The sequence below is a fragment of the Eptatretus burgeri genome, chromosome 3, assembly GCF_056783735.1.
Source record: "Eptatretus burgeri isolate ZD-2024b chromosome 3, Ebu_testis_v1, whole genome shotgun sequence".
NCBI lineage: Eukaryota > Metazoa > Chordata > Myxini > Myxiniformes > Myxinidae > Eptatretus > Eptatretus burgeri.
The window spans coordinates 24,987,639-24,998,932 of NC_140963.1; the positions used below are offsets into that span (position 1 = coordinate 24,987,639).

Genomic DNA, 11,294 nt, shown 5'->3' on the forward strand with positions numbered 1-11,294 from the left:
ACCACGCAAATGTAATGGAGTTGTTGGTGACATCTTCCCAAGCTTAACCTATATTTTCAACAGCTTTCTTAATGTTGAAATTTTTCCAGAACGAGCTGATAGACTCCTGACTTGGGCCATTAATTGCGTGGAACAGCAGCCCGAAAGTGCGGCGGAGGTAATACGCCTTGAAGTTGGCGATTACCCCCTGGTCCATTGGCTGAAGAAGAGAAGTTGTGGTGGGAGGCAAGAACACGATTTCAACAGGCAAGGGAGTCTGGAGGCTGTTGAGGTGCTGTGGGTGGCCTGGAGCATTGTCAACTAGCAACAACGCTTTTGCTTCGAGTTTTTTTTACATCGCAGTAACACTTCACAGCAGGGCAAAATGATGAAGTGTACCACTGTTGAAACAGATCCCCCGTCACCCAGGCCTTCTTGGTCGCCCTCCAGATGACAGGTCGATGGTCCTTGGATAATCCTTTTCGTGCTCGTGGGTTTTCAGAATGGTACAGGAGCATTGGTTTAAGCTTGAAATCGCCTGACGCATTGCCGCCCAGCAGAAGTGTCAGGCGGTCCTTGGCACACTTAAACCCAGATGCATGCTTCTCTTCACGGGAAATGAACGTTCGAGACGGCATGCGCTTCCAGAACAAAGCTGTCTCATCCACGTGAAAAAACAAGCTGTGGGTGGTCATTACCTTGGTGAATAATTTGCTTCAGCATGTCGGGGAATTCCTGTGCTGCCTGCATGTTACTGCTCGCAGCTTCACCAGTGATGCGGATGCCGTGAATATTGCTTCGGTGTTTACATTTTTCAAACCAACCTCGGATGGACGTGAAGGTTTCCGTGGATGATCCATCACCTTCTTGTTGCTGAATGGCGGTGAAGAGGCTTTGGGCCTTCTCCATGATGATTAGTTGGCTTAGCGGCATGTGGCGCTGGTTTTGGTCTTCAACCCATATAGATAAATGGCTCTCCATGTTCTCCAACAGACTGCTCCTGGTGTGAGTGACCCTCATTGCAGTTACGGATGTGGTACATTGGGCGGTTATTTTAATCTTGGCGGCATTCTTCATGACGGTTCGAAGAGTAGCGGTTACCAAGCCAAGTGACCGACCAATATCTGATTGATGCTCACCCGCTTCCAGCCTCTTTAGCACCTGCATTTTCACAGCCATGCTGATGCGTTTTCTCCTCAACTTGGATGTACAGGTACTACCCTCAGCATGATCACTCAAAGGCCATTTTCCAGACATGATTCTGGGTCTGTACGAATGAGGTATGGCGCCGGCGGCTTGGGACCCACGTGAGGACATGACGCGTCCTTAATGTGTCTTAATATAAAAGCTCAGAACAGTTAAACGCAAATGGGGGTGAGTCATTGGCTCCACGAGATTAGCTCCACGTACGCAGTGGGGTGTGTTTCCTTTATACATACAGTATTTGTGGGACATATCATGGATTTTGATTCCCCCCCCCCCACACATTTTATAGAGCGTAATGCAAAACAGCGTTCGAAGAGGTAGCGTTATAAGAGGTATGCCTATATATGTATGTTATATATGTATGTTATTTATATATATATATATATATATATATATATATATATATATATATATATATATATATATATATCAGATCACAACCTAAACTCACTTACCGTCACTTTTAACTGCCACAACGATGATCCCTTAACCACCACAAACTACGATGCCATGGAGAGCCACTATGCTGCACTACCATTGCCATTGATCAACTACCATCACGACTAATACCAACACCACCTTTTGGGATCAACAGGACAAGGAAACAGCCTGCACCATTGTAGATGCTAGGGTCTGGACATTCTGTCATCTCACTTGGAGCGCAAGAGTGTGCCAAATTCAGTTGACATCGGTCGGATAGCCTTGGCTTTCTGCTCAGTTGAGGCCTTCATTGGGTGACCGGCGCTTGTTCGTGGTTGGAAAGCACAACCAAGTACCTTGCCCCATGTGAACCGGAGCTCCATTGCGTGGCCAGGTGCGGAGTGACTGAGGCCATTTCCAGTGCCAAATCTTCGCCTGGTCAGGGCCAAAGTCATGGTAAGTGTCTGTGTGTCAATGGGGGCATGGGAAAACACCCATAGCCTGCCTGTTCTGCCTCGCAAGCTCCACCCCAGCTGGTGGATTGCAAAAGAGAACTCTGTTCTCTGGTTCTCACTATCTCATCTAGCCCACCATCTCTTCTCTTGTCCTTGGGGTCATGGAGCGCAGCGGAATGAGTGAGATGAACAGAACAGCATGGACCGGAGAGCCAGGCACCAGATAGCGTACAGTTTACCATTTTAGTAATTACACGACCAGTCCTCTAAAACTCACAATTGGGATTATCACCCTCCAGGTTCTTTGCTTCATTTCCAACCCCCCCCCCCGCACCCCTCCCCACTGACCCACACCTTTGCATTTTTCTTCACACATCACTGCATGGCACCACACACCTCATCACACCTCCTTCGACCATGCACAATGGACACCCTCAGTTTTCCCCCCCCTTCCCCCTCCTCAGCAATTGGGTTGCATTGGTCCATCGATCTCACCTGGAAAATAAGAGATCGCAAACACCTTGCACATTCTCTCTCTCTCTCTGTGTTGTGTTGTTTGTCCAGTTGTTCTGACATGAGTTTGTTTTTGTGTGTGCGTGTGTTCAGTCATTAAGCATAACATATCATTCTCTTTACTAACCTCACCTCCACCCCTCATCTTTCTCTCTTCTTTCTCTCCCCCTCTCTCTCCCCCTCTCTGACTTCCTTGGGTATGTGTTTGCTGGTGCGTATCTTGTTAGCGTGAATAAGAGTGTGTAAGTACTTAATGATGGGTTTATTCTACACTGTGTCTTGTTTTAGTCAACATATGGATGTCCTTTTGCCTCACCCGCTTGTAATAAACTTGCTTGTGTTAAAATGTACCCAGTTTGTCATGTCTTTTCCCTATTGATCTCGCATAGCCCGCATGCAGTGTTAGCCAGGAAGTTCTCCGCCACGTGATTTGCTCTTTTAAGCCGTTCCATACTTTGCAGCTCCGCTCGGCCACACCTGATAGGGTAAGTTAACGCAAGTACACATCGAGGGCAGGGGACCCCCCTTGGTGCGGCCGTACACAGGTAAGGTACCCATGCGATCGTGAAACCCTGCCAGAATTTGCGGTCCCAATCGGCACTTGTGGTTAATTAGCAACCCGCCGACGTGCGGGTGTTATCCATGCTCGGTGCCTCCAAGACCGGGAATTTGGGAGGAACTTGAGTGCTTACCCTCAGGTAAGCCTCGAACCCCAAATCCATAACAATATATATATTGTGGTGTTTACCCTTCTAACAGAAGAACTATTTGGTCAGTTTATTTTAGTGCACAGAAGCTAATATACATAACACAAGATATATTCATGGACACGATGTAGCATCTCCATGAATTTGCAAGCATGCAGTCACATTTGGCTCAGTATTCTTCTGTAGACATCCTTTTACTGAGCCTGAAATGTAATCAGTCATGCACTGTGGTTTATGAAGAGATGAGTGCAGCTAGCAATTCAGTAATGTGCAACGAGCTGTCAGCGCTGATTAACTGTCACACTGAAGGTAAAGCGCCAGCGTATGACAGGTAAGCGAGAATGCCAGTGTGCCTTGTTATTGGTGCGTGGCCGTGAGAATTTAATCTTGTCGGTGGCGAAGGGGAGTCAATGAAAATGAGAAAGTGTCTTGGGCACAATAACACTTTAGTGCATAATTTATGACCTCAATTCACACTTTGGGAGATTGTTCTAATGTTGATTGTTACAACAATGAATTAAATGTGTTTTGCACTCAGTGATTCATGATTCCTTTTGTGTTGGCCTGAAGAAGGCGAAATGCCATATCTACACACACACACACAGGTTTTTCGACAGTAAGCAGTGAAGCTTGATGTGTCGTTTTGCAATGTGTACATGCAAAATTGATTTGCTGAGCAATTCATGGTGTCAATTATCGAGATCCCCCTCCCATCCGCTATCCTTACATATCCTCTTTTTAGAGCATCGGTCCTACCAAAACTCTTTCATGCCAAGGGTTGTGCTCAGTGGTTTGCCATTGCTTTCCCAGCAGTCAATGAGGGCAATGATTTGGAATGTATACAGGGTGCCGGCAATAACTCACGTGCTCTTCAAGACAAGACACCCTGCGGGATCTTTACTGACAACCAGCTCGTGCTGGATAGCAGACGGGATGTCTGGCTTGATGTCCATCCATGCAACTCTGCCTGCAAAACATCAATCCGGTTATAATCCAGACGAACCAGCTCAAAGGCAAGTGCACTACCTCTGCATCATTCTGTCCGACACTTTTGACGATATATACAGATCAAATAACTTTGTGATGCGCCATATTTATCACGTCCAAAAACGATGATGGAGACACATCATTCCATGCCTGTACACCGAACTGAGCTTTGCATGCCATTTTAACTTTCATCATAGCGTGTGGTCTGCTCTTCAATCATGAAGTTTCCAGGAAAAACAACCACCGGCTGTTTGTTTGTACTCTAACCTGTCTTTTCAAATGATGAGCTTCAACCATTTTTGAAGTCTTTGGTAACACTCAAATCGCCGACCTCCCAGACTCAGCACAGACGTTTGAACCATTACACCACTGAGTCTGGTAAGTTTTATAGGTTTTAACCAGGTGGACATATCACACCCTTAATTGGTTTATAATTATTTTGGAAAAGCACATGATCATATTACTCTGTTTGGGAATTATATTTTTAACTATCCATTTCACTTAACCAACCGCGTCATCTTTTTGTGCTCCGAATGTCCATAAGGTTGACAACTGTGAAGTGATTTGACCAGTTAAGGAAGGTATCAATTCGAATCAATGTCAATCGATCACTCTGCAATTGACCAAAGTTAAAATAGTTATCATCTGCTCTCAGACACCTCTACGATGGAAAACCTTTTATTCATTGTACAATAATTGCATTCCAAGTCGTTAGAATGAGTGCAAGTTTACGAGTGTACAGATATTTATGGATTTATCGCTGGCATCTATGAAATACACTGGATGAGCAGTTGGATGCTCTCGACTAATTTACGGTCGATGATGCGAAGCAACTGATTATTTGAGCCACTCTATGTTATACGGTCACAACAAGGTCCACTTTGGGCCAAGATAAAATTGTATAACAATCTTGATAATCGTGTTATGCATGTGATCCTCCATGATAGGGATCATCATCAAAGGGCCTCTGGGGAAGATAAAGACCTACGGTTTAGCAGATGCCAGACAATATGTAGTGCTCCACTTAACTCAGAGATACTTTAGAAATGAAAGCAGGTCAAAAACACCTGCTAATGGTAACGATACACATGGCATTCAAGTTCAACAAACAAGATCGTCGTGTATATGTACAGGGTGTTTCAAAAAACAGAAAACATCACAGCTTGGACCGTGAATCATGACCCCATACCAAAAAAGGTGGATACTTTGAGCTTACCAATGGAGGATTCCATTCCACCATTCCACATTCTGAAACCCATATATATATATATATCGGCACACACACACACACACACACACACACACACACACACACACACACACACACACACACACACACACACACACACACACACACACACACACACACACAGCCTTTTATTGGTGTAGATTTACCTAAAACGATTCCAGGACAAACAACACATCCAATGATTTATTTATTTACCTGAAACGATTCCACGACCGACACACTGCCTCCAATTATTTATTTATTTATCTTAAACTATCCCAGGACTGACACTTTCGACACTTCTTGAGTCCGGACGATATTCGTTTCGAAAAAGCGAAATCATATTTCGATGATATACTGTAATTAGTCCGTGAAAGTAGATCGTGGAAAATCGTCTCATATAATGTATGAAATCGCTCCAAATTCCTCATTTGAAAACTATTGGGCTTACAAAAGGGATGTGCACTATGATTCGTAGCCATGATGAACAGGCATTCGAGGGAATGTATTAAATCGTTTCGCTCGATGAATCTGGTTCCCTGAAATAAATATTGCAGAAAATCCGCCATTTCGCCTGCTCGTCTATGCACGTGTCACGTGGTATATTGATTGGTTCAAGGTCCGCGCAAATGTTGTTGTTTTTTTTAGCGTCTGGTTTTTTTCACCAGATTTGTTTTGATTTCCCATAGAGCATCTCGCACAACCTCCGAAAATATAGACACAGATCTGGCAGATGCTATGGATAGGCATTCCCTCTGCGGGACAGGGCATGAGGTCTTTTAGTGAATACATTAAATCATGTAGCTGGTTAATTTTGTTACGTTCCCAAATTTTTGTTCACTCAATATAATTCTCCAAACAAGCCTGGTGTTGGAGCAGTGGTTAGGGCAGCGGCTTGGGATCCAAAAGGTCCTGAGTTCAAGCCCCGTTGGGCCACTGAATTAATACACCAGGGGGTTGACTCAGCCTGTCATCCTTCCGAGGTCGGCGAAATGAGTACCAGTGTACTGGGCCGGTGTATACCCCAGTTAAAATAGGTGTACCATATCCCTGTGTCATAAGAGGCGACCAGGGTTGCGTCAGGAAGGGGATCCGGCGTAAAACCTGTACCAAATCAATATGCGGATCATACGGATGATCCGCTGTGGCGACCCCAAACGGGAGCAGCCGAAAGAAGAAGAAGAATATAATTCTCCAAACAGTAAAAAAAAAAAAGAGAAGTTTAATGCTTTGGAAATTTCACATTTTCTTGTGTATGGATGGAGGAGGGAATGTAGCCTTGCTTGCTTAAAGGAAATAGGTATTTCAGCTGTCATACGACTCGTTATTTCTTTAAATTATCAGATTTCACAACAGATTTCGACACTTATTTAGTCCGGACGATATACGATCCTAAAAAGCGAAATAATATTTCGATGATAGACTTCAAGTGGTCCGTGAGAGTAGATCATGGAAAATCATCTCATTATACATGAAATCATTCCAAGCTACGGATTTGAAAACGTATAGAACTTACAAAAGCGATGTACACAACGATTCATAGCTTTGATGAACAGGCATTCGATATGAGTGAGGAAAGTGAAAAATATAGTTTATCATGAAGAAATCGTTGTAGCATGTTCCAAGTCAAGACATGGTTGAGAAAGCCAGAGAACATGGCAGTTTCAGATGCCAGCAAGGTTACCCAGGAATACATACATACATATATATATATATATATATATATATATATATATATATATATATATATATATATATATATATATATATATATATATGAAGAAAGGCACTTCCAACCAAAAAGTAAATGAAAAATCACTCAAAGAGGGACACTTGGCATAACAGAACAAAGTCGAACAGCACTCGGGAGAGTGCATACCCCTGTCAGGCTGAACAATATATATTTTGTAACCCACTGGTAGGCTGGATCTGGATACAGACCTCCACCAAAATTGAAACGATTCAACATTGTCACACACTCAACCTGTCCGCAAAGTTTCGTTTGAATCCATTCACAATACAACTTTTTGGGACTTCTTATACCATGCTGTGTGTATATATATATATATATATATATATATATATATATATATATATATATATATATATATATATATATATATATATATATATATATATATATATATATATATATATATATTGTTGCGGATTCGCGCCCGCCGGCGTGCGAGCGGCCACGTAACTCGAATCGCGGCACGTCGCCCACCGGACGGACAATCCCGTCGTGACCCTCTCGGACTAACGCCGGGAACTAGTCACGGGTGGACCTTTCGGACTCACCACGATCGTGCCAATCGGCCCCCGCGTGGGATAGGGTTGCTCGCCAAATTCGACCTACCTAAGTACCCACACGGAGGGTAGACCGGGCGATCGCACCTCGCCGCAGGTCGACTTCGGACACGGGCCACTTTAAGCGACCCGTTCCGTACTATCGGGATAACCGAGCGGTGTTATCGTCGGCCTCGACGGTTCGATTAATTATCGGGCGTTTTAGCCCACGACCAACCCTTTACGTGAAGTAAGATGGAGATTCAATAGAGGAAAAGACGAAGCGAAGCGGGAAAACAGTTCAACATAAAGCACATTTATTTCACGATGAACGGAAAGCACACATATACAATTACACCAAAAGCAAATGTAAAAGGAGAAGAAACACACAATATTACACAAAAAGCAAATATAAAAGAAGAAGACAATGCAGAGCTATCCGACTACCGAGCACACGGCAACACTTATACAATTTTACTTCACAGACGGCGCCGACAACACATATACCCAAAGCAAAAGAAAAGGACCACCCTCAAGGATGAGGCGGGCCTGGGGCCGAGACCGCGTCGGGCCTACCCGTCTGGTGATGAGCCGTGAAATGGCGCTGGCGCCCCGACTCCGCGGGCCTCGCTGGGACTGCCTGGTATGGGGTGGGGACGGGGCCCCCTTGTCGCACTATCTCAGCGCGGGGGGAAACAGGAGGGGGTTGTTGATGCTCGGGGGAAAGGAGGATATCTCCCTGTCTCGGGTCCCGCGACGAGCGTCTCCACCACGACCTCGGTCGCGCCGCCGGCCTCTCCCTCCGCAGCTCCCCGAATCCGACGCGAGCACCCCCTCGACCGCCTTCGCCGCCGCCACCTCTCCACAGCTCCGTCCTCTTCACTCTGACTACTACCACTTCTTCCCAGCTCCACCGACCACCCAACCTCGAACTGCCTTGACTGACGAACGCAGCCGTTTATATCCCCCGTGGCCTCGCTCCTTCACCTTTGACCCTTTACCTCTGACCCTTCACCTCTAACTGGCTCCCCATTGGATCGAGGAAAAGTGGGCGTGAATGCTTTTTGATCCATGAATTTGCATATAGCGACCACACTCCAACGTACCTGGAGGCGGGGCCAAATCGCCCAACGCTCACCGATAGGACGGAACAGAAGTGGGCGTGAGTCGTTTTTGATCCGTTTCCTTCGGAAAGGCCAGCGCTTTTGCACCCCCGCTCGGTGCGCGCCCTGCACGAGTCCAGTATCGGTGCCCACAAGTGGCGCGGGAATAGTGGTGATGTGATGGTTGCGAGGGCGAGTTGTGACGGTAAAGGTCGTGGCTGTTGTTGTGAAGCGGCGTTGCGGTTGGTGGTTGTTGTGTGATGGCTGTTGAGACGTGGTTGGTGGTGGTAGTAATGGCGGCTGGTCCAAAATAAAGATAGTAAAAGAAAAATGGCTATCCTGAAGGGTCGCAGCCCGAGTGAATGACATTTATTCCCTCTAAACAACGGGTTTGGGCCTAACTACACATATACTTACAGAGATATCTCACCTAAGGGACCTGAATGGTGGTTTGCGAATTTCGTCAACCACAACACTACCCCCTCCCCTTTTTACAGACTCGTTCCCAAGTCGTCAAATTTTCGTGTGCCATCATGTGTAGTTTTCCCCTAGTACATTTTACCGACGGATACCTGAGTGCGACATTCATGGTATTCGTGTCCCCAAAATAAATAACCTGAGGGCTGAGTAACTACCTAAACAAACTCACTCACACGGACGACTTAAATAAAATTGCCGGCGCTAAGACATACATGCCGGGGGCGCACTCATATTTACAGTACATCTTAACCTTAACTTACAAATTTTACACTAAACCATGGCCCAGGATCAATGGACTCTGCAAAAAGAAAGCAGTTAGCAGGGAGCCAGGCTGCTCGCATGCAGTCTCTGGCTCAAACAACGCAGGTGACAGGGAACGTGGCCGGCTGCTCACACGCAGTCCAAGGCCTTCCCTTTTGAAACTGAACGCAGTGAAAAACGGTGCATGGGCTGCACAAATGCAGTCTCCGTGCCAGCTCAAGTGGCACACGCAATGAACACAACGAATGGATGGATGAATGGATGGATGCAAACACGGTGCACGGGCCGCCACTGCAGGCCCGTGTTGCAGCTGCCAACAGGGCAGTTCTCGCAGCTTGCAAACTGTTGCTTTTACGATGATCCCGGCACGCATGGAAATGAACAGGGGGGGGGGGGCAAAGCAAAATTGAACGGGGCTGGTGAACGTGGGCAGTGGGCATGGCATGGCATGGCAAAGGCAGCAGGCTAACACAGCCTGCAGAACCAGGCCGTTGCAGGCAAACACAGCCGGCAGATGAACTGGCCGGCACAGGCCTTGAAGTACCACAGCTGTAGATGATCCGGCCGGCACAGGCCTTGCAGCAACACAACAGCTGCAGATGAAGTGGGCCGGCACAGGCCTTGAAGAAAAACAGCCAGCCGGCAGACGAAGTGGGCCGGCACAGGCCTTACAGCAACACAGCCAGCAGATGAAGCTGGCCAGCCTTTGCCGTTCAGTGGAGGTTGATGGAGGGAGTGCGGTGGTGCTGGCCACTCGGAAGGCGGGCTCGGACCTACCCTACGGTCTCCCTCCCAACCTATCGCCTTTGCCTGTCACTGTCTATACCCACTCCCTTAATTTGTCAAACCCCAATTTAGCCCCAACTTATTTTTTTTATTTTTACTTCCCCACTATAAATCGTCCCCTAACCCCCTTTATCGTCCTTGTTCGGCTAACCTATCCTGTCACCTAGCCTACTCCCAACCCCTACGTTCCCTTCCTGGAGGGGAGTAAGGGAGAGCTAACGTCCTGTGTCGAGGCCCAACTCAAGCCTCAGAATGGCCTCCCCAGAGTTCAGCGATCTATAACCAAGGTGGGTCCAGCGGCCCACAACGAGAGCGAGGGGATGGATGGTGCGGAGGGGTACACTTCCTATCTACCCTATCCATTTAACTGTTAAACTACTCCGGGGCTTTCAACAAGCGCCTCTCGCTTAAACTATTGGTTCTAACAACCCAGATTCCCGTCGCCTGTGTTGGTGTCCTCACAATTTCGGGCCTCGCCCCCCAATTTTCTCTCCGTGCCGTCACACGGTCTCATGGCTGGGACACGTGGCCCCCTTTGGCAGGCACGACCCTCTGCCGAATCTCCCGCTATGGCACCCCCGGGCACTACACTGCCTCCGAGCCTACCAGCTCCCTAAACACCGGGGAGTGCCCCCATGGCACCTCCCCTGAAACGCACACGTGGCAGGCTGGCTTCCCAGGCCCCTTTCCGAGGGTCACCCGTGCCCACAACACTGCCCACGCGGCTAATGGCGCCCCGGGCCCCCGCACCAAGCAGGCGCACCCGTGCCCACTACGCTATCCCGGCCCCCCATGGGCCCTTGGCCTACCACGGCCGACTAGCCTGGTGCCCGGGGTACCCACTCAGCGATACTCACCTTTCGCAGCCACGCTCCCAGCC

At 47.4% G+C, this 11,294-nt stretch overlaps 1 pseudogene; it reads right to left on the reverse strand.

Moving 5' to 3' along the window:
- Positions 1-639: 639 nt before the first annotated feature.
- LOC147029569 (putative CENPB DNA-binding domain-containing protein 1 pseudogene) lies at positions 640-1,296 on the reverse strand (annotated as a pseudogene).
- Between the last annotated feature and the right edge of the window lie 9,998 nt (positions 1,297-11,294).